The sequence below is a fragment of the Rhinopithecus roxellana genome, chromosome 9 (assembly GCF_007565055.1).
Source record: "Rhinopithecus roxellana isolate Shanxi Qingling chromosome 9, ASM756505v1, whole genome shotgun sequence".
Taxonomy (NCBI): Eukaryota; Metazoa; Chordata; class Mammalia; order Primates; family Cercopithecidae; genus Rhinopithecus; species Rhinopithecus roxellana.
In genome coordinates this window covers 96,406,004-96,433,600 of record NC_044557.1, presented here as the reverse complement: position 1 = coordinate 96,433,600, position 27,597 = coordinate 96,406,004, and the positions used below count along the sequence as shown (strand labels likewise).

General features: G+C 38.7%; 1 protein-coding gene across 19 annotated transcripts in view; it reads right to left on the bottom strand.

The window, feature by feature from the left end:
- The window catches only part of FAM49B (family with sequence similarity 49 member B), a 175,945-nt gene that overhangs the window by 66,662 nt on the left and 81,686 nt on the right, over nt 1–27,597 (bottom strand). The window contains exon 3 of one of the 19 annotated variants that reach the window (XM_030938033.1): nt 17,601–17,701. The exons of 17 other annotated variants lie outside the window; for them this stretch is intronic. The gene's annotated coding sequence lies outside the window, so the exon portion shown is untranslated. The remainder of the gene's footprint in view (nt 1–17,600; nt 17,702–27,597) is intronic. One more of the 19 variants, XM_030938034.1, reaches the window with a different exon arrangement.

Below are 27,597 nucleotides of genomic sequence, written 5' to 3'. Positions count from 1 at the left end.
ATGGTTATACCACATTTTTTCAAGCATTTTCTCACTGTTGGATATTCAAGTTTTTCTAACCTTTTGCTCTTATAAACAATGCTATGCCCAAGACTTCCATAAGCACATAAAGACTTTGTGAGATTAGAAAAAGTTATCCCAGTCTAATATAAAAATGTTTATGAACTACTACTTTATTGCACAACCTCAACAAGACACAATATAGCTCTGCCTGGGTTGGGGTTTAAGAACCCCGGCAAGCAAACACCCTGGCTGTGCATACACATGTCCCTGCACACAAGGGTCACACTCTTGCCTACTGACAAACATAATCCCTGAACATTAACGCACAAAAATATACCTAAGCCAGTGCCAAGCACCCCTGCCCCAAATTTCTCAAATGAGACTACCAGATCAGTTTCTGTCAGACTGGAGTGGTGGGCAAGTTAAGTGAAAGGAATCACCTCAGGGGATGCCTGGAGTCTGGAGCTCAGTCTGGACAAGACCATGCTGTAACCACTTGCATGGACAGTATCCTCACAGGAGCTCTCCAGAGTCTTGGCATGCCATAGGTGCCAGTATGCGTTTATGTACCAGGCAACTTGCTGTAACCTTGAACTCCTGGCTCCAAGATGTGGCCAGAAGGCCCAGAATCGCTCCATTCACCAGACAATCTTCTCAAATGTGACATGTCTATCTCATGCCTGATATACCCACAGGTGTGGCACCCCTTGTGCAGAGGGCCATGTGAACACCTTGAATAATTATCTTAGCTATGAACATAAATCTTTGTTGAAATAACTTAAAAATGTTTAGGATACATCAAGGTCTTTATACCTAGTGCCAAATCGCCATCCAAAGATACATTCTAATTAACATTACCATCAGAATGATGCACTGGCCAACTTCACAGCATCCTTGACAAGTGGTGTCTTTTTTTTTTTTTTAAGAGACAGGGGCCAGGTGCAGTGGCTCATGCCTGTAATTCCAACACTTCAGGAGGCTGAGGTGGGAGGATCACTTGAGATCAGGAGTTTGAGAACAGACGAGACAACACAGCAAGACCCATATACATAAAAACAATAAAATGAACAGCCAGGTCTAGTAACATACTACATGTGTGGCTGAGACAGGAGGATGGCTTAAGCCCAAGAGTTCAAGGCTACAGTGGGCTATGAGTGCTACTGCACTCCAACATGGGCGACAAAGCAAGAACCTAATTCTAAAAACAAAAAGAAACAGGGTCTCGCTCTGTCACCCAGGCTGGAATGCAGTCGTATAACCATAGCTCACTGTAACTTTGAACTCCTGGCCTCAAGGTGTTCTCCCTACGTGGTCTCCAAAAGCACTGGAATTATAGGCATGAGCCACGTTGCCCGGCCTCTCTCCCATTGTTTTTTTAACTACTGAGGCCAACTATTTTTTTCTCCACAATTGTGTAACTTAGTCCTTCCTATTTTCTATCAAGGCCTTATGTATTTTCAAGGAGGTAACTATCAAATCTGAATTTCCTTGATCAGATATTCAATATAAATGCATAAAGTGAGGTATAGTCTTTTAAAACTGTCCCTTTCTACTCGGCTGCCTTTTTCTAAGTACTTCCTATGTTTTAGACACTGTACTGCATGATATATTTCACTGAAGCCTGTCAATCTAATAGGTTAAAATTAAACCCTTTTCATTGATGAGCAATCAGAGGCTTTAAAAGTAGTTTGTCCAAGGTCATGACTAGAGGATAAGGAATTAGGAAAAGAAGGGGAAGGCACAGAAACAAGGAAGGGAACAGAGGGAGAAAATTACTTTTCAGGAAACAATCTTCTTCAATATTTATTACAATATTCCTTTCTGTAAATGTGATTTCTTGGGAAACAAATACTACTTTTCCACTAACTTCTTTTATTGTAAAATTAAAAATGATTCTTTAAAAACATAACCCACGGCCAGGCGCGGTGGCTCACACCTGTAATCCCAACACTTTGCGAGGCCAAGGTGGGTGAATCACGAGGTCAGGGGTTCAAAATCAGCCTGACCAATACGGTGAAACCCTCTCCTTACTAAAAATACAAACATTAGCTGGCTCTGGCTGTGTGCAAAACAAAAACAAAAACCAAAACAAACAAAACCTACAACAGCATAATTGAAAAACCTGAGGCAAGGGCTAAATTAAAAGCCCAAGAGCTAGATTAAGAGGCTCACTAGGCTTTGAGGACATTATATAGAACCTTCTTGCTTCTGGATCTCCTGGTTACTGTCAACATCTTGCCCGGATTATTGACCATCTACAATGGAACTTTTCTGATACTTCAACTCAGCTAAGTTTTGGAACACACAGCCATGGAGAGACTGTAAAATGCATTTTTGATGGCAGGTGCTTTAATCGTGCTAACCTAAAGATTCCACAGGTTTAAGATATGTTATGTGAAAACAAGTAAGTGAGGTTCTATAAGGTCAAACTCTGTAAAATTAAATGCTAGTTAAAAGGAAAGATAGAGTTTTTGGTGTTCATTTAATCTACCCCATATGTTCAAAACCCCTTATAAAATTTACACATATAATTTTAAAGGAATGTTAAATACAAACAGAGGTAATAAGGAAAATAAAGCTTTATAGTTGTGTGTGTGTGTGTGTGTATACAAATTTATCCCAGGGTCAATTTTATAAAAGATCAAATATATAGTTGAATTTATACATCCTGCTATATATATATATATGCTCCAGAATTATCTGAAGTTGCAAATTGCACTAGCACTGAAATGACCATTCTTTCCAGCATCTCACCTTGTTTCACCACTCCCCCAGCACCACTCTCTCCACCCCTAGTCCTATGCTGCAATTATCTGAAATTACAAAATTTTTTTTAAAAAAAATTATGACCAAGTTTGGCTTATCTGAGAAGCGCAAGGTTGGTTCAGAATACCTACTGTTTTCTCCACACTAACAGATTAAAAGAAAAAAGCCATATAATTACCTCAAAAGATGCAGAGATGCACTCTGAGGCTGGGGGAAGGGGAGGACTAGGAACAGAGAAGGTGCATTTGAATGAAAACAAAGACGGGTTTTTCAAAATTTGCCTTTCTTTATTTTTATTTTAGAGACAGGGTCTTATTAGGTTGCCCAGGCTGGGCCTTTCTTTTCTTGCAGGTCATTTTTTTCAAACAATTCTATATGATAATCAACAGGATGAACTAATGAAGGCATATTAAAGAGTGGTTCAAGTAAAATGATTCAGTGAATTCCTAATCTGTGTGTCATGTTTATGGTGACAGAAAACAAGAATGTTCTCTACTGCTGTTAAAGAAACTGATACATTTAAAAACACAGCACAAAAGTGAATCCTACAATGCAATACCTTGACTTTCAGGAATCTGCTCCGCTTTCAAGATCATGACTGTATACGCAGAAGCTCTTGGGATAAACCTTGTCTTTCCCCACAGTGTTGTAATTACAGCAAAAGCTTTTCCATAATAATCAGAACTAGAAGTTGTTCAATTAATTGCAATTCTTGAAACATTTAAAATACATACACGTGCATTCATTAGCTAATCCTTTTAAAGAAAACCAAAGCACATTCTTCAATGACAAGCAATTGCCAGAGTATTTTTCCAGCCACCACGATCCAATGCTTGTGTAGAAATTACTAGGGGTAAAAAAGAATTTTTTTTTAATTTTTAAAAGCTTACAAAATGCAAATTCCAATTCTTCACAGACTATGTGTGAACAGTCAGTTTATGAACCAGTGCTAGTTTGCAGTGTTTCTTTTAAGTAGCACTAGTATAAATAAAGCACAGATTCTGGAGCCAAACTGTGAGGCTCACCCTTGGACAAGTTTCTCTCTCTCTAGTGGGGATAATAGTAATATCTACCACCTAATTGGGTTATTATGAGGATTAAATAAGAATACATCTAGCACTTAAAACTGTCCCTGACAGATAAGGACTCTATTAAAAAGTTGATATTATTATTATTATTATTACTATTGTACAGACCATAACCATAGATACACTTTTTCTAAAATGTCTAGTTTTTGTCTTTTTTAAATGTAATGAGAAATGAAGATACTGAAAATATAGAATTCTTTATAGTTTTATACTTTTCTCCAATTTTTTATAACCTGATCCATGACCAATCATATCACTTCTTTTAAAGTCAGTCACTGGTCACTGCACACCTGTTATTCACTAAATGCACAGACTGCAGAGCATGTAGCTGTGTTACTTCCTGTCCCCCAGTGACAAACCCATGAGATACTTTTTTTTAAAAATGGGTAACTGAAGGAGAGGATTTGCCAACAAAGATGAAAGTGAAGCAAAGAACAAAAGCGATAATGCTGGAAATAAAATTCTAATGGAATATTAATGGAGTTGCAAAAGAAAGAGTTGACTGTGAGAATGCTGACACTGCTGCCAACAGGGAGACTAAACATGCAGCCAGAGGAACTTTCTGAAGGTAAACTGATCAACATAAAAGAAGAGAGTGGTTATGGTGAAAAGGATGACAATGTCTCAGAGGAAGTCATGCCAGCAAGAAACCTTCACATTAAAGGAATTCTTACATATACTTCTTGATATTCATGGTGTAATGGATAAAATGTTTGAAGCTGATCCAAACTTACAAGTATTATCAACTTGTCCAAGGCCTACAAATGATGCTCACTCCACACTATACAACAGGGAAGAAGAAACCAGGCACAGTTCCAATCACTCTTGAAAAGATTTTTACAAAGAAATAAAACACTTTAATTCTCAAGGTTTAATTAAACTGTACTAAGTAAATACTAGTTTTACTATTTTATCCATTTCCCTATACACTTTGCAACAATGAGAGTATGTTTTGATGAAAATTTCTAAAAATCATGGAACAACATAATTTCTAAGATTGCTTTACAAAAGTTAAGCCTGCACAAGTATTTTTACATTCCACAGCACAAAATGAGAACTGCCTGTATAAAGAACTTTTACAACGTAAGAAGGAAAGCAAATGAATTTAAAGACAGGCAAAAGATTTCAACAGATAATTCACCAAAGGTAAATGGATTGCAAATAAGCACTTGAAAAGATGCTCAACACCATCAGGCACTAGAGAAATACAAACTGAAAACACACCAGATGGCTAAAAAAAATACTGTAAATGATCATACCAAGTGCTGGTGAGAACACAGTGCAAATGAATTCCTACACACTTGTGCAAAGCCACTTTAAAAAGTTAAATATACACCTTCCATATAATAGTCATTCCATCGAGGTATTTATCCAAGAAAAATGAAAGCATTATGCTCATAAAAAGAATCATACACTAATGTTTATAGCAACTTTACTTGTAGTAGTCTCAAACTGCAAGCAACCCAAATGCTCATTAGCAAATGAATGGACAGACTGTAGTATTTCCATATGCTGGAATACTAGTCAGGAATAAAAGAAACAAGTTACTGACACATCCAATATTAAGTATAAATCTCAAAATCACTATGCTGAGTTGAAGAAGCCAGATATAAAAGAACATACATTGTATGATTCCTCATATATAAGATTTTAGGAGTCAAGTCGGAGCAACACAGTGAGACCCTACTTCTAAAAAAATTAACAGTAAGATTCTAGGAAATGCAAACTAATATTATAAAGACAGAAAAGGCATAGGTGGTTGACTGGGGTCTAGGGGCAGGCAGGGTGGACAGATTTGAAGGAGTCAGGAAAAAACTTGAAGGAGATTATGTTCATTATCGTGATTGTGGTGATGATTTCATGGGTGATTAACTATGTTGAAGCTCAACAAACTGTATGCTTCATATAACTTTTAAAAATGGTCCATGGACCATCTGCATCTGCCAAAAATGTGGATTCTCGGGCTTGCCACAACCCACTAAATTTTGTGGGTCAAGCCTGAGAAACTGCATTTTCCAAGATCCACGTTACTCTAATGTATGTATTTACTCTGTAATCTAGAGGATCTAATGCCTAGAGTCTCCAGAAGAACTATCTCACTCATCTTCTACGAAAACACACTTAGAACTTTAGTGCATCAAAATTTCCTATAAGAACCCTAATTTAATTAGCACTTAACAACTTATTAGTACTTACATCAACACGGTCTTTTATGAAGCCCATAATTTCAGACCTTTAGAACTTAAGACATCCTATTACATTCGTATTTATATTTTAACTTTGAAATCTGGTATACAGGTGATCTCTGAAACAGTTCAATAAAAGAAAAGCCCATAGAGGCAAAAGTTTTAAAGCTAAAAATAAGCTTTATGATTTCAATTTAAAATCATATCCTATCCCAATTCCATTTCACAAATGGGAAAGCTGAGACCCAGAAAGGTTAAATTTGGGCAGAGTCAGTAATAAAATGCAAATCTTCTACTTTCTTCTGAAATGAAATTCTATCCAACTTTCTTCTAAAAAGGTTTCTATTGCTTTGCTTTCCATTTCTCCTAAATTCATACTTATTCTTTGTCATTTCCGTAGCTCAGGTTTTTATGCTCTCACTCCTAACTGCTGCAATAATCTCCTAAATGGTTAACCTACTTCTGTAGTTCTCTCTCCATTTTATTTCTATCACACAAATACCTGAGAATCTAATATTAGTCAAGCACTGTAAGAGACACTAATTTTATCTCATCACTGCTCTATTAAAGAAAAAAAAAACTTCTAATAGCTCCCAACACTTTTCAGGATACATTCTCAAACTGGCACACTTAGGAATGAATATCCATTCTGATTTCAGGCTACTCCTAATAAACATGCTATTAGAGCAGAGCCCCCTAACAGCCTATGTCCATTCCAGTCCTGAAATCTGTTTCCTCCTCCTAAAAAGGCATTCCTTTCTTCCTTCTAAAAAGGTTCTTATCCTTAAAAGGCCAATTTAAAGCTATTCCTACTTTCAACAGGCTTTTCCCGAGGACTCCAGCCCACATCAATCCCCATAATTCTAAAGCATTTTCATCCAATAGTACACTGCTACTCATTGGTTGCAGATGTTAGTTGTATAACTGGGGGAAGATAAAATTTGTTTCTCAAGTCTTCTGTACCCTACTTAATACGCAGTGCTTAAGTATGTTACAACAAAGGGAAACAGCATAGCATATATAGGTAGAAAAGTTTTAGTCTAGAGGCTTTGAAACCAGTCAAATACCAGTTTGAATCCTAGTTCTGACAATTACCATAACTCAGGATCATACAGCTAGTAAGCATCAGTTTCCTCATTTGTCTAACGGAGTTAACAGACCTTACAGCACTGTTGCAAGCATTAAATAAGATTCAATGAGAATGCATGTTTAGTGCTTAGGAAAAATCACAAACATTCACTTAGTTGTGGCTATCATTAGCAACACAGATTAAATATCCACCATGTGGCAGATATTGTACTAGGTTCTAGAAATACCAAAATGTTTAAGATTTAAGCACTGATATGAAAAAAGTTTATGTATTAATACATACCAATACCATTCATCCATCCAAGTTAGAAAACACCAGTCATTATTCTTACCTGTACTTAGGACCTGAAAAACTGACCATTCTATTTCCTGAAGATCTCTACACACACAACCACTGAACTAGCAGTTCAAGCTAGGACTCCTACTATAGCCTATTTGGGTCTCACTGCTCCAACTCTAACCTTTGCTAATTCATTCTCCATAATGTTATTAGACTAATCCTTCTAATGCAGAAACCTGATCACATATCCACACATCATCCTTCCATTAGTCTATATCTGTAATTGTAATGGCACAAGACACAGAGATCTCAGGCTGACTCAATTCTTTAAAAAAAATTACCAAGATTTCACTTAAATATCTTGGCCAGGCGCAGTGGCTCACGCCTGTAACCCCAGCACTCTGGGAGGCAGAGGCGGGAGGATCATGAGGTCAGGAGTTTGAGACCAGCCTGACCAACATGGTGAAACCCTGTCTCTACTAAAACTACAAAAATTAGCCAGGTGTGGTGGCGCATGCCTGTAATTCCAGCTAGGTCAGGAGGCTGAGGCAGGGGAATCGCTTGAACCTGGGAGGCGGAGGTTGCAATGAGCCGAGATCGCACCACTGCACTCCAGCCTGGGTGACAGAGTGAGACTCCATCTCAAAAAAGAAAAAAAGTCTTTTTTATGTATTGTTAAAACAACTTTTTAAGAAATTTAATTATTTATTTAAATACTTCAGCTCTAGTTCTATTAGAAAATCCACCCTACTACTGCAGTGATCTAATAACAAAAAAATTGGAAAAAGAAAATCTATCCCACCTCGTATTACTTCATTTTCACGTGTTACGAGTGACCACTGGCCAGTACGTACTATCAATAATGGCTGCCCACCACAATCATCGATGGACCACCACCACCCTGTTTTTAACTAGTTTTTAACTATGCATGCCACAGAGCTACCACAACAGATTCTTACTCACCAAGTCTATGGCACGCCATGGTATTTGTTTAAGAAGCCACACAATGTTTCTAATATATAGCCAGGATTGCCCAATCCCAGATTAAGAAACTTTACATAGAAAAGTGACCAATCCCAGATATGATGATATTGCTGTGTCTATCTAAAGCAAGGGTCTGCAAACCACCCACAGATCATGCCTAATCCCATGGCTTTTCGTTCTCCCTGCACACTAAGAATGCTTTTTACATTTTCTAAGGGTTGAAAAAAGAAAACAACAATCTTTATCCTGAAAGCAGTTAATGACTTCCTGTGGAAATAATACTTGCATATATAAAAAGTAACAAATTCATAATAATGCTGTCAACACCGAAGTGTTGTTACAGACTACAATTACAATAGAAATTTAGAGAATAGGACAGTGTGAGAGAAAGGTATATTCCATATGTGAGTTAAAAATCTTCTCAACAGGCCCCACAGCACATCATATCACTCATCAAAACGCTGGACCCCTTCCCATGACTCAAAGTGGCTATCACAGCCTGTTCATTGCTATTATACTCAGCTCTGCACTAAGCACAATGCCTGACACATCACAGTCTCCAAAGCATAGATGCTGAATGAGTGAATAAACAAACAAGATAAATGATGCAAGTATATTAGAATAAATGCAACTCATCTAAAGTTAAGGTTCCAAAAGGCTGTTATTCTGCTAACATGATTGTTTGGGGAAAAGAGAGATAAGGAGAGGTCAATATATCATTAGCAGAAAACTGATAAAATTTCTCCTATTAAAAATTAAATAAAGAGACTTCAAATGAAATGCTCTAAGGTGTGTCCACCATGGTTTTACAGATACAGTTTTTAAATTATTTTATTTTTTTTTTTAAGACATGGGTTTTTGCCATGTTGGCCAGGCTTGTCTTGAACGCCTGACCTCAAGTGATTGGCTTCGGCCTTCCAAAGTGCTGGGATTATGGGTGTGAGCCACCGTGCTCACCCAGCCTACAGATAGATACAGTTTTTCTGGACTGATAAAACTCAGTTGCAACAATAGGCATAGATAACCACTTTGGAGAGATACTATATATCTGATATGTGGTAATATATATTACTGCATGTCTTGGTAGCAATAAAACAACAGATTTTAAGACTATGAAAAATACTTCGTCACATGTTAAAAATGTCCTCAAAACTCAACAAAGATCAGTTAGACTCCCAACAGGACAGATATTCTATGTATGGCAAAGTACAAAATGCTGTGTAAAAACAAGACCTGTCCTCATAAAGCTCATATTCTATGACATGTAAACAAATTACTACAATACAGTACAATTAAATAAAATGCTATGCTAGAGTTCTGTGGTTAAATTGCTATGGGAAAACAGATGAAGGAGTAATTTAATTATGTCTAGAGAAGAATGTCAGAGAAAGCTAGAGAAGTGAGATATCTGGGTGCCTTATATACTTAAAAAAAAAAACACCAGTACTAACAACTTCCAAAGATATTTTTATATGCTTCAAATTAAGTCAAATAACTTAATTTTAGGATTTACGTTAGCATTTACACTAAACTGGAGAAGGAAAATCTTCTCCTATAAGAAGCATTTTAATTACTACCTATGATTGTTAACAATGGGGTAACATAATAAAATAATACTAAAATCCTTAAGAAAAAGGCTTTATTAAACTGAGACTAAGGCAACTCCAAGAATTCAGAAGAACACCAGGTAAGATTTTTTAGTCCTAATAAATACAAAACCGCACTGATTTCTTCAATAATTTCTATCCCATTTGCTATCTATGTAAGAACCTTAATCTGTTTGCCCTTCTGCTATTTCTACTTATTGGATAGTGTATATAATTCCAAATTTGGACTATCAAGTCTGAACTTACAAACCAAATCAGGGGAAAACACTTTCAAAAAAAAAACATGTACTATTCTAAAACTTACTCTTTCATGGTCAGAGTATATATTTATGTAGTAAACCTTTATCTTTAATACACATTAAGTCCAGCCTGTTAAATGTCCTATGAAGTGGTTCTTTCTTGTCTATCTTCCCCTCTTTTAAAAACGACCTTACCATGTCTTATGAGCTTTTCTCCCAAGTGCTCATTAGTAGCAACATGGAATCTAATGGGTTCAACAGACAAGACATCAATACACTCAACTATAAATATATCATATCAGATAGGTTCATTTCTCAAAAGAGTTCATAATTCTTCAGTAGAACTATATTTTTCCTAACATTGAGAAGTTTCACAGAGATAATTAAGTAGAAAACATTCAGTATTTTCAGATTTTGACTTTATTTCCTAGACTTAAACTTCTTAGTTTAAATGATTTTCAACATAGTCACCCACAAACAGAATGACTGCCATAACTGTACTTCAACTGCTATGTGACAGACTTCTGTATCATCAGTAATTTTTACCTAGGTATTTCAGACTGGAAAAAATAAACGAAATACAATTTTAAAATAAATTCTGAAACCATTAACTCATAACATCCTGGATGTTTTACTTTCTGTTACCCTACTCATTTGCTAATTTAACACCTTACAAAAACCTGTACATTTTAGAAATTCCCCGTTTCCCCTTTCATTTGATTTCCACCAAATGTAGGAGCACTTACATATTCTAGATTTTATTGTTTAGTTTAGTATTTGTAGTATCTAGGAATTTATTTCATCTACAGAGATAGATTTCTTAAAACAAGAGACAATTTTTAGTCATTTGGGAAGTAGACCTTGCTTCCTTGAATTAACAGAAAAAATATTAAAGTGCAAGAACAGGAAGAAAATTGTAAGTACTAAAACTACAAAAATGGAGAAAAATGTTGATCTATGCTAAATGATGTATGAGAAAGTACTGATCACTGAAGTGAACAGATCAATATTTATTTTAGCCATCTTTCAGTCTCCTTCCTAATGCACCTTTTACTCAGACATGAGTCTTATCTATTTAAAAAAAGTTAAATTGTATATAGCCATCATTTGTCACCTTTGCAGTCCATATTGGAGAAGGACTGTTAACGCTTTTCAGAATTTGAGATTCATAATAATTTACTTATCTTTCCTCTATACTATTAAAAACTGAAACTAAAACAGGAAGGTTTTCTTCTTCCCTAACTTCTTGATAATAATAGCTATTATTCAGATATACATTAACAGCCATTATTTGAGTGTCCTCTCCTATGTTAGGCTATTCAGTGAAAAGTTTTGGGCAAACAGATATTCACACGGTTTGAAAGTATCACCAAACCGAGACCTTTTACAAGGTCTCACTCTCTCGCCTAGACTGGAGTGCGGTGGCACGATCACAGTTCACAGCAGCCTTAATCTCCCAGGATCACACCACCACTCTTGGCTAATTTTTGTATTTTTTTTTGTAGAGACAAGGTTTCAGCATGTTGCCCAGGCTGGTTGACACCATTTAATTGAGGGATAAAATTTAGTATCACCAAAAATGTGACAGACATTAATATGCCTGAAGATGTAAGGCAATGGGATGTATTCAACATTACCCTATGTAATAAAACTTGTCGGGTATATATAACTTGATTCTATTTAACAGGAAACAAAGCAGACAAATTTTGATTATGAAATATTTTCTATCAGACAGCTTGCCTGGATGAAAATGAGCAGGTGTGAAGATTAAAATAAGAAGAGGAGTTCAGTTTTGGACATGTTAAATTTGAGAGGCTTATGAGCCACCAATCTGAAGATGTTGAGAAGGCAACGACAGATACAGAAGTACAGAGTTCAGGGAAGAGGTCAGATCACAAATACTTTATCTACACCCCAGGACTTCATATCCAAAGACCAAGGACACTTGAAATGGTTCACAATGGCAACAGTAAGAGACCAGTGGCCACAGTGCACTAACCACACTGTTATGGTAACATAATCTGGGCAGTATTTTCTTGCTGCTCAGCTGCCTCTGGTTATTGCTGATTTTGTGAACCTGGATTCCCACTCTCTCCATCAATTCTATAACCTACCTGTCATCATCCCAATTAATTCCTTTCATATCCAAATTACCTAGTCAGGTTCTGCTATTTGCAACCGAGGACTCGTTAATGAATTATAAAGAATATTCTGGTCTCAAATAGAAAACTAACTGTAATTCCCTTCCCAATTTAAAGCCATTCCTACAAACAAGCAGAATTTATGTTACAAATATAACTCTGGAGTATAAACACAGATAATAAAGATATTCAAAAATTAAAGATTGTATAGATCAGTTTTTTGAGATATTTAAGAGGTCCCAGGGTAATTAAAAAGAAAACTTAAAGTTTCAAAACATAAAATTTGAACATTAATATAAAAGTAGAACATCCAGAAAAGATGACAAAACACCAAGATCATTTTAAAAATATCAAATAAAGGCTGGTCACGGTGGCTCACGCCTGTAATCCCAGCACTGGGAGGCCGAGACGGGCAGATCACGAGGTCAGGAAATCAAGACCATCCTGGCTAACACGGTGAAACCCCATCTCTACTAAAAATACAAAAAAAAAAAAAAAAAAATTAGCCGGACGTGGTGGCGGGCGCCTGTAGTCCCAGCTACTCCAGAGGCTGAGGCAGGAGAATGGAGAGAACCCCGGAGGCGGAGTTTGCAGTGAGCCGAGATCGTTCCACTGCACTCCAGCCTGGGCAACAGAGCAAGACTCCGTCTCAAAAAAAAAAAAAAAAAATCATAAATAAAATAAAATAACATAACATACATAAAATAACATAACAACATAAAATAAAATAACAAAATAACATAACATAAAATAAAATAACATAAACATAAAATACAATAAAACAAAACAACATAAAATAAAATAACATAACAAAATAAAATAACATAAAATAAAATAGAGAACTAAAAAAATTTTTTGAGAATATTAGAACACAAGACTGACACTGGTTTTTACAAAGTGTTCTCTCTGTAACAAGATGCTTTATTTTAGCCGGGTGCGGTGGCTCACGCCTGTAATCCCAGCACTTTGGGAGGCTGAGGCGGGTGGATCACGAGGTCAGGAGATCGACACCAGCCTGGCTAACACGGTGAAACCCCGTCTCAACTAAAAATACAAAAAACTAGCCAGGCATGGTGGCGGGCGCCTATAGTCCCGGCTACTCAGGGGGCTGAGGCAGGAGAATGGCATGAACCCAGGAGGCGGAGCTTGCAGTGAGCTGAGATCGCACCACTGCACTCCAGTCTGGGCGACAGACAGAGTGAGACTCCATCTCAAAAAAAAAAAAAGGGCCGGGCGCGGTGGCTCAAGCCTGTAATCCCAGCACTTTGGGAGGCCGAGACGGGCGGATCACGAGGTCAGGAGATCGAGACCATCCTGGCTAACACGGTGAAACCCCGTCTCTACTAAAAAATACAAAAAAATTAGCCGGGCGAGGTCGCGGGCGCCTGTAGTCCCAGCTGCTCGGGAGGCTGAGGCAGGAGAATGGCGTGAACCCGGGAGGCGGAGCTTGCAGTGAGCTGAGATCTGGCCACAGCACTCCAGCCTGGGTGACAGAGCGAGACTCCGTCTCAAAAAAAAAAAAAAAAAGGATGCTTTATTTTGTTTCATACATTCCAAACTACTCCTACTGAGAACAGTAATGAAAAAATTCTCTGGCCGGGTCGGGTGGCTCACACCTGTAATCCCAGCACTTTGGGAGGCCAAGGTGGGCGGATCACCTGAGGTCGGGAGTTCGAGACCAGCCTAACCAGCAGGGAGAAACCCCGTCTCCAATAAATTAAAAAAAAAAAAAAAAAAAATTAGCAGGGCGTGGTGGCACATGCCTGTAATCCCAGCTACTTGGGAGGCTGAGGCAGAAGAATCGCTTGAACCTGGAAGGCGGAGGTTGCAGTGAGCCGGTATCGCGCCATTGCACTTCAGCCTGGGCAACAAGAGTGAAACTCTCTCTCAAAAAAAAGAAAAAGAAAAAAATCTCCACCTAAGTCTACATTTATGTATGTACGTATGTATGTTTGAGACAGAGTTTCGCTCTTGTCACCCAGGCTGGAGTGTAATGGCACGATCTTGGATCAATGCAACCTCTGCCTCCCAGGTTCAAGCGATTCTCATGCCTCAGCCTCCTGAGTAGCTGGGATTACAGGCGCCCACCACCACGCCCAGCTCATTTTTGTATTTTTAGTAGAGACAGAGTTTCACTACGTAGGCCTGGCTGATCTCAAACTCCCGGCCTCAGGTGATCCACCGCACCCAGCCAAGTCTACCTTTAGTTTCTTATTTCATACACTTTCCTTACACATGTCAGTAAAACTACTTTTCATTCTTTCTGAAAACTTTTCACATTTCAAATCAAAAGTAGAATTTTTGGCTATAATAAAGATTAAACATTTCTTACATCCTTAATAGTACACCATTTATGTACTAAACTCCTTACCTCCATTTAGTATTTTTAAGGAATACATTCTGAAGAAGTAAAACATGAAAAAGAGTAAAAACACTTAATAGGGAATATTTGCTTTGAGGAGGAAAAAAGTACTAACGTGTGAATATCTAGTATATACCATGCATTCTGCTATAGACGATAATTTTTTTTGTAAAACACTGCAGAACCGGTGATGTTACCATTTTACAAAAAGTAAATGAGGAAAATGAATTTCAAAAACTGGTTTAGGCCAGCTGCAGTAGCTCGTGCCTGTATCCCCAACACTGCAAGGCTGAGGCAGGAGGACTGTTTGAGCCTAGAAATTTGAGACCAGCCTGGGCAATAGCAAGATTCTATCTCTACCAAAAAAAAAAAAATTAGCCAGGCATGGTTGTATATGTCTGCTGTCCCAGCTACTCATGAGGCTGAGATGGGAGGACTGCTTGAGACCAGGTCAAGACTGCAGGGAGCTACGATCACACCACCACACTGCAGCCTGAGCAACAGAGTGAGACCTGCCTCAAAAAGAAAAGGCAGCGGGGGGAAGGGGTTTACTTACCTCACATCAGTGCTAGTAAGAGGTCAGTGTCAATAAGGGGTAGATTTGTTTCCGGAACAGATCTGCCTATTCCAAAGTTGATGCCACTTTATTCACAACAAAATGCCTCCATGAGCACATTCTTCTAAAAATTCATTCTCATTACTTTTTTTATTAGAAAAACAATTGTAACCATTACACTGAACAAGCTGAATCTGTGGGATGTAACTATAAAAAGCAATTTTTTGTCCACAACTAGCCTTTAAAGTTACTCTGTAGCCATAGTTAATGTCCCTGAACTTTCATTTAGGCTAATGATCATGACTTTGTTCACTCCCAAGTTATAAAAACAATCTTCTAAAACCGAAAGATCCAGCTGGGCATAGTGGCTCACACCTGTAATCCTTGCAACAGTCTGGGAGGCTGAGGCAGAGGATCACTTAATCCCAGGAGCTGGAGACCAGCCTGGGCAACACAGGGAGAACCTGTCTCTACAAAAAAATTTAAAAAAATAAAAAATTAGCCAGATGCGGTGGTGCATGCCTATAGTCCCAGTTACTTAGGAGGCTGATGTGGGAGGATGGCTCAGGCCTGAGAAGTCGAGGCTGCAGTGACTGAAAGATCCTTAGTATAATCGTCAATTTTTTCTCATTTGAAGTTAGTTTCTCTGCTTTCCCAGCTCAGCCCTACACAGTACAAAAGCATTATGCTTTTACCCCTCTCCTTTCCACCTTGTTAACCCTGGGTGGGGCAATCATGTGCTATCAGAGAGCTTAGACACCTTCATGACTCAAAATATGTTCAGGCCGGGTGCGGGGGCTCACGGCTGTAATCCCCGCACTTTGGGAGGCCAAGGCTGATGGATCACCTGAGGTCAGGAGTTCTAGACCAGCCTGGCCAACATGGTGAAACCCCACCTCTACTAAAAAATACAAAAATTAGCCAGGCATGGTGGTGTGCACCTGTAGTCCCAGCTACTCAGGAGGCTGAGGCACAAGAATTGCTTAAACCAGGGAGGTTGCAGTGAGCCAAGGTCATGCCACTGCAGTCCAGCCTGGGTGACAAAGGGAGACTCCGTCCCAAAAATAATAATAATAATAGTAATAATAATAATAATAATAATAAAGTTTAAAGCTGATTTTGTTCGGGAATGCTTTCAGGGGTTCCTTGAAAGTTGGGAGCTCTCACACCAATTCCTGTAATGCATCTCCTCTGGGAATCCAGCCTCCATCCTGTCCCTCTTATACTCTACTCTTTTGTTTGGGTTTTCCCTTATGTGGTCTCACTTCTCTCAGGTAGCCCTCATGTGATCTATGGGAAACAGATATCAGTCCAAAAAACTTTGGGAGGACTGGCAGTCCATCCACACAGCAACCTTGCTTTCTTTTGCTGTGCTGCCAAAGCATAGTCTCTCTTTCACCCTTGAAAAGCTCCAGGTATCAGTTAGAGAGACATCAATCCACTGTGTTCCCCAAATTGCAGAAGTTACATATTAAGTCCCCCAAGCGGTCACTATAAAGCCCTTCTATCTTTACTGGAGGGGGAGTACTTCCCATCCCTCCCACAAAGATGGGGGAAAGAGGTTAGGAAAGACTCCTAGAATACCAACAACTGAGTTAAAAAACTTTTCCAATTTCCAACATGTGTCAAAAACTCTTTTCCAATTTCCAACTTTCTGAATGAAACCTTTTACAACAGATGGATAGGTATTAGAAGTCACAAGATCCATTTTCTGGCTCTCTTTTGAACACCCGCAGGGTGTCCTTAAAACTCACTTTAGAAATGTGCATCTGTTGACTTAGGGTCAAACTCAGAATACAAGAGTTCCACCCGTTTTAACACCTTATTTCGTACTTTGTATTTTCTAAATTTTCCGTGAAAAGCAGGAAGAAAATAAAAATCCTCAACCTTACCACTCAGCCACTGTTAACACTTTCCTTTTATGCCACTTAAAAATTTAAGTTTAAATTTCTTAAAACCTTGTACAATAACACTTCATTTATATAATTTCATCAAGCAATCCAGTTTATCACCTAATTTAAGCACATTACCTTTTTCAAGCATCAAATTTCCACTGAACTAGTGTGTTGCTCTTCCTAAAATTTGTCTCACTGTGCCACTCTGAAGTCCAAACCCTTTAGTGGCTCCCTACCACCAGAGATTAAACTTCAATCTTTTAAAAAGTAAGTGTAATCTATACAGTCTCCTAGAGCTGTTACATCTCTAAATATGATTTTGAACCATGTATGCACCATATAAAATCATGCTACAAGAAAAATGCAGGTGTCAGAGGAGTTCCTAATAATGGGATGTGACCTACACTAGCAGGAGAGAAATACTTCAGAATTTGTGAATTCAACCTTGTAACCCTTCAATGAAGCTGGATCCTGAGATATTTTCAACAGGAACTGGGACCAAATTCTGAAATGCAAAAGAACAAAGGTGGTTATTCCTTTATTAGCATAAAACTAAGCTTGCAGTGGGGATCAGTCCTCATATGATTGCAAATAAAATTCTGTATCACTACACATGTATCTACTAGCTCCACAGTCATTATCACCAACTGCCAAAAAGTTAATCCAATACTCAAGAGCAGATTTATAAAAACTTTAAATGTCAAAACTGGATTTGGGAATTAATTTTGTTACAAGTTCTACACATAATGTGCTCCATTCATAGAGCACACATTTAAAAATTTGTCTTAGAGCCAAGTGCAATGGCTCATGCCTGTAATCTCAGCACTTTGGGAGGCCGAGGTGGGCGGATCACTTGAGGTTAGGAGTTTGAGACCAGGCTAGCCAACATGGTAAAACCCTGTCTCTACTAAAAATACAAAAACAAATTAGCCAAGTATGGTGGTGTGTGCCTGTAATCCCAGCTACTCGGGAGGCTGAGGCAGAAGAATCGCTTGAACCCGGAAGGTGGAGGTTGCAGTGAGCCGAGATCACGCCACTGCACTCCATCCTGGGCAACAGCAAGACTCTGTCTCCAAAAAACAGAACAACAACAAGAACAAAGTTTTAAAGTCATCTTTTACCAGATGAAGTGAGAAGTAAATTCCATTTAAACATGCTACCAAGAAAAATGCACTCATAGTTCTTAGCTCAAAGAGGCTTCGGTCTGCTGAGAAGTTTAAGTCGTAAAAATGCACAGAATTACAAAAGTCCCCGCAGAAAGAAAAATAATCAGTTCTCTCTTAAATCTGACAATAAATGTATTCACTCAAAAAGTACACAAGAACAATGAGTGTAGGCAAATACTGATGTGTTTCTATGAATAAATGTGGAGAATATGTGTATGTACTCATCAAATATATATATATGCATAAAGATGCCTGGAAAGATGGTCACCAAAACAGTGACTACCTAGATGGTGATTTTTGCTTTTTTCTTTTACTACTCTATATTGTTTCATTTTTTTAAATAAATATGAGCATGTATGTTTACAAAAATTTTCATTACTAAAATACAGTATGAAAGCTACAGTAATCAAGCCATGTGGTGGTACTAGCAGAATGACAGATCAATGAAACAGACATAAAAATCTACAGATAAACCCAAACGTTTGTGGTCAACTGATTACCAACTAAGATATCAAAGGCAATTCAGTAGAGGAAAGGACAGTTTCAAAAATGGTTTGGAGACTACTGAATAACCACATGCAAAAAGTTGAACTTAGTAACTTACACCATAAAGTTAACTAAAAATGGATCACAGACCTAAATGTGAGGACCAAAACTAGAAAACTTTTAGAAGAAAACACAAGAGTAAATCTCATAATCTATGGTTAGGCAAAGATTTCTTAGATATGACACACACTGCCACTATTCTTAACAGAAAAAAAAGGATTTAAACTAGAGTCTACCAAGTCAAAACCCTTACACCTCAAAAGACACTATTAACAGCCAAGTGTGCTGGCACACGTCTATAGTATCAATTATTCAGGAGGCAGACGCAGGAGGATTACTTGAGCCCTGAGTTTGAGTCCAGCCTGGGCAACACAGCAAGACTTCGACTCTGAACCCCATCACTTAAGAAGAAGAAGAAAAAAAAGATACTATTAAGAAAATAAAAGGACAAGTCACAGATTGAGAGAAAATACTTGCAAATAATGTATCTGCCAAAGGACCTGGATACAAAATATATAAAGAACTCTTACAACTCGATAAGACGACAACCCAATAAACAATGAAATGACAGACATTTCACCAAAACAGATGGAAAAAATGGCTTGGTGGTGCATGCCTGTAGTCCCAGCACTTTGGGAGGCTGAAGCAGGAGGACCACGTGAGCCCAGGAGTTCTAGGCTGCAGCGAGGTGTGATTATGCCACTATACTCCAGCCTGAGTGACAAAGTAAAATCCTTTCTTAAAAAAAAAAAGAAAAAAGAAAAGAAAAAAATGGCTTGAAAAGATGCTCAACATCATTAGTCATTAGGGAAACTCAAACGGCAATGTATATTACTTCTCACCCAGTAGAATAATTATAATTAAAAAGATAATGACAGGTGTTGGGAAGATTTAGAGAAACTGAAATCCTCATACACCACTCATAGAACGTAAAATCACACCGACAGTCTGGTTTTGGCAGTTTCTTGAAAAATTATATAAGTTTTCCATATGACGCAATAATTCTATTCCTAGGCATCTATGCAAAAGAAAACATATGTCCACACATATCTGCATACAAATGTTCATAGCAGCATTATTTATAACAGCCAAAAACTGTGAACCATCCAAACGCCCATCAACTGGTAATGAATAAACAAAATGTGGCATATCCACAGAATGGAATACTACTCAGCAATAGAAAGGAACAAATTACTGATACACTCAACATGCATGAACCGTAAATTAAATGAAAGAAGTCAGACAGAAAAGATACTGTGTCCAGGAAAGAATAATCCAGGAAAGAATGTCCAGGAAAGAATAATCAAGCAAAAGTGAGAGAGTGAGAGAGTGAGGGAGAGAGTGTAAGAGGGAGAGAGGGAGAGACGGGAGAGGGAGAGACAGGAGAGGGAAGGAGAGGGAGAGGGAGAGGGACAGGGAGAGGGAGAGGGACAGGGACAGGGACAGGGAGAGGGAGAAGAAGAGGGAGAGGGAGAAGGGAGTGGGTAAGAGCTAGAAGACAGGAAAGTGGTTGCCTGGGGCTAGGGGTAGTATGAAAGACTTCAAGGGATCTTACTGGGTTAACAGACAATATCCTAGACTATGGTAATGGTTGCAAAGCTGAATAAATTTACTAATAATCACTAAATTGTGCATTTGAAATGGGCGAATTTTATGGTATATAAAGTATACCTCAATAAAATTTTTTTTAAAAAGATAGTGAAAAAAAGTTAGTACATAATTATGTTTACTGAAGGAATGATTAGGTTTTTCTAGATGCCAAAGTCAAAAACCAGTGAGAAAACATTTTAAATGAAAACATAAATCAAAATAGCATACCAAAATGGCACACATGCCACTTATCCCCATGATCAATACTACAAGTGATTTTTACTTTCTACCTTTCAGTGGAGTACTTCTGGCTCTACATCTTTACCAAGAAAGATTGAGGTGTAAAAACAAGGTCGCCTATTTCTTCCATATTAATTATGGCCCCCCAATATACAGAATCATAATAGGAATACAAGTATGTATATTATATATGTATACTCCTACACTAGAAACTAAAAAATAAAGCAGAGTTATCCAAAGCCATCTCTAGAACTTTCTTTGGATAGAAATCCAGCAAAATCATATCTAAAGAGAGGAGGCTTGAAGGCAAGTAGTGAGTGAATAGTTCCTGGTAGTCTCCTTTCCACTATTCTCAAATAATTCATGAAATGGTGACTTACAGTTTCTATTTTACAGAAGATGAGGGAAACGATGTATCTAAAGATTAGGTACAGGAATTTGCTACAAGACCTTACGTGCAATGTAACCTAGATACAGTGGTTAAAACTACCTGGAATAAATTGTCTTAGGGTACCGGTACCTGTTTAGCCCTACTTTATGACTCAGGACAGTTTCTATAACAGTTAACCAGTTATGCTTTTAAAAACAAAACTGGCCAGCTGCGGTGGCTCACGCGTCCAATCCCAGCACTTTGGGAGGCCAAGGCGGGTGGATCATGAGGTCAGGAGGTCGAGACCAGCCTGACCAATATGGTGAAACCCTATCACTATTAAAAGTGCAAAAATAAGCCAGGCTTGGTGGTGCGCGCCTGTAATCCCAGCTACTCAGGAGGCTGAGGTAGGAGAAACACTTGAACCCGGGAGGCGGAGCTTGCAGTGAGCCACTGCACTCCAGCCTAAGTGACAGAGTAAGACTCTGTCTCAAAAAACAAATAAACAAAACTGTTCATTCATCTCTTACTTATGAGACCCTATCAAGATCCTAGAAGGGATCTGAGAGACAAGGGGCAGTGGAAGAATTTCACAAAAAGTTCCACTTGCAGATCTCAACTAGAAAGAATTGTCAAGTGCTTATATATTTTTTAAAAAAATTATTTAAATCCATAGGCTACCTTCCTACCCAAACTAGGCATACTGAAAATGCTTTAAAAACTTTAATTTTAATAAACCACTGTTTTTAAAAGTTGCTTATAAGGCACAAACAATGAAAATCTGCTAAAACTAAGTTCTTAAAAGACTCACATTTAATATGTTAATACACTACTAAGAGGTCAGTGCCACATACCAAAGACTGAAAACCGGCCAGTTGTCACCATCGCACATACCATAACGGAACTTTGGCACACCCATTTCAAAAGGTTGCCAACCAGGCTACATATTTTGACTACTGCTTCAACATACTGTTCTATAAATAGAAGGACGAAGCTTTAGTTTAACCACATTCACATTTTTATACAGAAGTTCCAATTATCAAAAAGACTCCAAAATGCATCATCCCTCATTTTCAGGGATCCACCTGCTTTTACCCCCTGGCAACTGAGAACTAGCTCCATAGCTAGAAGATTGTTTTAAGTTTCCAAGTCTGTAAATTCATGTATGCTTTAATCCAAATGAATGGAATAAATGAAGCTGACTTCTCCATACTTTTAGAAAAAACTCGGTAAATATATTTACTAAATACCAGGACACATTTAGTATTTAACATTTAAATCAAAATAAATTCAAACATAACAAATAATCTTCAGCAAGTGAGCTTTCAAAGTAACATTTTTAGAAGACTTGTTTACAGAAAATAACTGGAAGGGAGGATCATTTATAAGATGCTAATAAATAAAATGGAGCCCTACTCCCCTAAAAAAAAAAACACAAAGAAAAGAAAAATTATGAATTTGAATATTCCCTTCACTAACTATGCTAGCCTCTCTCTCATCTACCTAAATCTATGCTGTCCTTTTATATAAAGGGAAAGAAGCCTCCCTGAAAATGTGTTTAATTAACATCTTTTAGTTTGCTGGAGAGAACTGTGGTTTGATATAAAGAAAGCAAACTAATCTCACACCTTGCATCCTAAGGTGGTTTTCTCATATTTCACTTAAATTCGATGTCCCTGAAATTCTTAAAACTCTGTGATCTCTTTCAAATTGAAAGATGTCTGCACATGCCAGTCATTACTTTTTGAGTAAATGTTATTAAAGTGACCAACTTATCTTTGAGGAAATTAATCTCAAATTTCCACCAAGGTCATTACATGTAACTTTGCCCTCAAAAACAGATTAAAAAATGAACAGCACCAACAATAATAATACGTGTTGTGTTCTTATATGCCAGGAACTTTTTTTTTTGAGACAGAGTCTCCCTCTGTCCCCCAGGGTGGAATGCAGTGGCATGACCTCGGCTCACTGCAACCTCCACCTCCCAGATTCCAGTGATTCTTGTGCCTCAGCCTCCCAAGTAGCTGGGATTATAGGCGTGCACCACCATACCCAGCTAATCTTTGTATTTTAAGTAGAGACAAGGTTTCACCATGTCAACCAGGCTGGTCACAAACTCCTGGCCTCAAGTGATTTGTCCACCTCAGCCTTCCAAAGTGCTGGGATTGCAGGCGTGAGTCAGTGTGCCTGGCACTTTTTTAAATGTCGGATTTAACGAAGTATAATTTATTATGTTAGGATATAATTCTTCATACATATCGTCTTTTTTTTTTTTTTTTTGAGACGGAGTTTCACTCTTGTTGCCCAGGCTGGAGTGCAGTGGCATGAACTCGACTCATCGCAACCTCTGCCTCCTAGGTTCAAGCGATTCTCCTGCCTCAGCCTCCTGAGTAGCTGGGATTACAGGCGCTCGCCACTTCACCCAGCTAATTTTTTGCATTTTCAGTAGAGACAGGGTTTCACCATGTAGGGCAGGCTGCTTCATAGGTATCTCTTTTTCATACAGTACAGGCAGAGGTACCAGCTGCCCTTTGCTCTAGAGAGTATCTTTTCAAGAATGTTTGTAGAGTGAACAGCCTTGAGAAATAAAGATAGTATCTCCTTCTGGAGCAAGGGACAAGCATGCTTACTGTCTGTTCAGTATAATACATATAATGTATCCCTCCAGAGCAAAGGGCAGGCATGCTTATTGCTCATTAGAAAAGATTTGGGTTCCCTTAACTCAGGGCTTCTCTCCAACAAGATAGCCCACTGTGTGTACAAGTATTACCTGGTCCTCTTCATGTCATCCTGTAGAATGAGGCTCAGAAAACCAGCACAAATGCTGATACTCTGGCTACTACTATGATAGAGAATAATAATCCGCCCTTGATCTCTAACCCAGGAGTTTCATGTCTTCTACCAGATTCCATGAAAATGTGGCAGGATAACTTATTAGCTTGCAAGTAGGATAAAATCTCAGACGATCATGGTTCTTGACAGTTCTGGGGAAAGAGGGTGGGATGCTGACATAGCCATAACTCTCTAAGAGAAAGGATAAAGGCCCTGCAGACTGAGTTCTGGGACAAGGGAAGACACCCTGGGATCTGAGAGTGATCCTAGTGGTGGATGGGAAGAAGGTGGGAATAAAGATTCCCTCACCTGTTTACCTGTTAATGAACAGGAGTGGAATTAATGTTTAGAAACTGAGCAGTGAGAAGTGAGGCTGAAATTAGCCACCCAAATGGTGGCTTGGTAGTTGTTCACTATCCTCTGGGCTGGTGGAAGGAGGGGAATATCATAATAAGGGCAACAAGCCCCATGGTCCCAGGTGAAAGGCTGTGGCTGTAATTGCTGAGCCAAATCCCCCAAACTAAAAGAAATGGTGTAAGTAATGATGGCCTTGCTGCCAAGTACAGAGCTTCAAGTAGACCAAAAACATTAAACTGCGAGAGAATATAAAGTGAATATAAAGCCTTGATTACCTGCACCGAGTTGCTCTCTTCCCCTCCCCACTCCCTGATCCCTCTCTGCTCCCACCCCCAAACTCTTCTACTTTAATGAGAAAGACGGTTAGGAATGGGGCTGAGGTCTCCTTGATCCCCAAGATGGACTGAAGGCCAGATATACCAGGAGGTTTGCCCAGAGAAGTTCAGGGAGAGATTCCAAATTTTTTGGTTCTCTTGGAAATAGGCACCTAGGTAACCATTCTATCTAGTCCTGTCAGGCAGACACTCAGATTAAGCTAACAGGGTCTGGGCAGGGTTTACAGTGGTTAGGAAAATAAATGTGACTTATGGGTGGCATGTTTTGGACCAATTCAATGTGCTATTGTTGCCTCTACGTCATAATGTATAGTAAGAACTGAAAAGCTGGGTGCAGTGGCTCGCACCTGTAATTCCAGCACTTTGGGAGGCCGACGCAGGCAGATCACTTGAGGTTGGAAGTTCGAGACCTGACCAACATGATGAAACCCTGTCTCCAGTGAAAATATAAAATCAGCTGGGCATGGTGGCGTGTGCCTGTAGTCCCAGTTACTTAGGAGGCTGAGGTAGGAGAATAACTTGAACCCAGGAGGCGGAGGTTGCAGTGAGCCAAGATCACGCCATTGCACTCCAGCCTGGGCAACAGAGTGAGACTCGGTAACAAAAAAAAAAAAAAGAAGAAGAACTGATGTGTTATCCTTTTGTACTTAAAAGACTCACTTAAGAGCCAGTGAGGGTTTTTCCAACCAGAAAGGGCTGTATGTAGAAAAGTGCACTAGTACCTTTGGGGCCCCACAATCCTAAGGACCACTCTGAGCCATAAGTCTCATGATTTCGCTGATGAGAGGATTTGGCAAAAAGAGGCAGCCTCCACCTACAGGTGCCCCTTGGGGTTTTGAACGCTTTGCCTCCCTGACACAGCAATCAGGTTTATGCCTTCTGAAAAGCAGCTATTAGCTTGCTTCTGGATTCCAGTGGAAACTGAATGCCCAACTCATGGAGGCCTCACAAGTGTCCAGCCTGATGTTCCTAGGGTCAGCTTACACTCAATGACTAACAATGCGGTAAATCAATGGAAAATGCTTACGTGAAACACACCTGGCTTAGCTTTAGCCCCAAGAAGGATCTCAACTTTACATGAAAAAGGGCTGGCACCTAGCCCTTTGGGGAAAACTTTATCCCCTACTCTACCACTGGAGGCAAAGCTACTGGCTCAATGCAGCCCGCATCCAGTAAATCATCACTCCAGTAAATCATCACATCTTATAGATTTGACATCATCAATATTCTTTCCTGGATATTAGCAACAGCCGTTTAATTTGTCTCCCTGCATCCAATCTCACTTCACCTTTAATACATTGTCCAGAAGCAGTCAGGACAGTCTTTCCAAAAGACAACTTGAGTATTTTATTCTCTCCCCTATTAAGATCCTGTAATGGTTTTCCCATTGCCTTCAGCTGGAACTGAACGGGACTTGTTAACATGACTCATGCAGATGGTTTACTTCTCGTCTACCTCTTTAGCTTCATCTTTCCCACTCTTCCTTTACAGTCTCCATTACTGTCATACTATAACCAGTATCAGTTTCTAACATGACTTCTCTTATCTTCAGGCTTTTTGCCTCTCTCTCTCTTCCTACCCCCAGGTAAACTCTCCCTCTTGACTGGTCTACTCTTCAGGTCAGAGTTTACATGACATTACAACAGGGTCTTTTATCTTGAACTAGTTAAGATTAGGTACCTAAGGCAGAGGCGGGCGGATCACGAGGTCCAAAGATCCGAGACCATCCTGGCCAACATGGTGAAACCCCATCTCTACTAAAAATACAAAAATTAGCCAGGCGTGGTTGCATGTGCCTGCAATCCCAGTTACTGGGGAGGTTGAGGCAGGAGAATTTCTTGAACCAGGGAGTTGGAGGTTGCAATGAGCCGAGATTGTGCCACTACATTTCAGCCTGGTGACAGAGTGAGGCTCCATCTCAAAAAAAAAGAAAAAGAAAAAAAAAGATTAGGTACCTATGTAACACATATCACTGAATTCACACTCTCTCTGTATCTTCTATTCTATTGTAAGGAAGAACCACAAATGATTTATTCACTGTAATATAACCCTACTTATGTGCTTGATAACTACTTGGGTAGTTAATGGCAATCTACATAGCACATATTGTGCCAGGTGACCAAAAACAAAATTATTTTTAATAATCATTTGACTTAGAAATACATTAGTAAAATTATATGCTGCATTCCTTGTTATGTTGAATTGAAATTAACATAAAAATTTCACAACAGTTTAGTGAGGCATGTAACAGGGACGTTACTCCCATTTAATAATCTGAGGATCTTCACATTATCATATAAAGCAAATTTGTCAAATTAAATTCAATGTTTTTGTCCATATATACTAGAACGTTACAATGAGAAGAATCTCTCAATTAGAGAATTTTTACTAATTAGAGGATTTGGCAAAGTCAACAAGTCAACAAACTATAAAAGTGTACCTCAGGTCACAGATTTCACAGAATTCGATTCTTTATTATCCTCACTAAGATAAATGGCATAAATAATCCTTAAATTATCACATTATATGTCATATTATATGTCATAATATATATTACGATATATTATAGTCATATTGCGGCAGGCCAGGTTTCACTCATGCAGGCCTCCACAACAACTGTTCCAGTACTGACTGAGTGGTTCAGTTAAATATTAAAAGCCAGTGCCCTTATACAAAGACTGAGACTAACAAAAGCTCATCACCAGTTTTGCCTAGGCCTTTCCTGGGCCTTAAAGCATGATAAAACAATGAACGAATTCTTAACAGGACCCATTTAGGATTAAACAAGTTTTATTGTAGGTCTGAAGAAACTCCCTAGGTCTCCACAAACAAGTTTACTGGGGGTCTGAAGGTATTCCCCAAACCTCTATGATTTTGCAGGAGACAATATAAGGGTAATCACCCCCAGCAACTGGACCCATTTAGATTAAGTAAATTTACTGAGGCTGCAGAGGAAGCTCTTCAG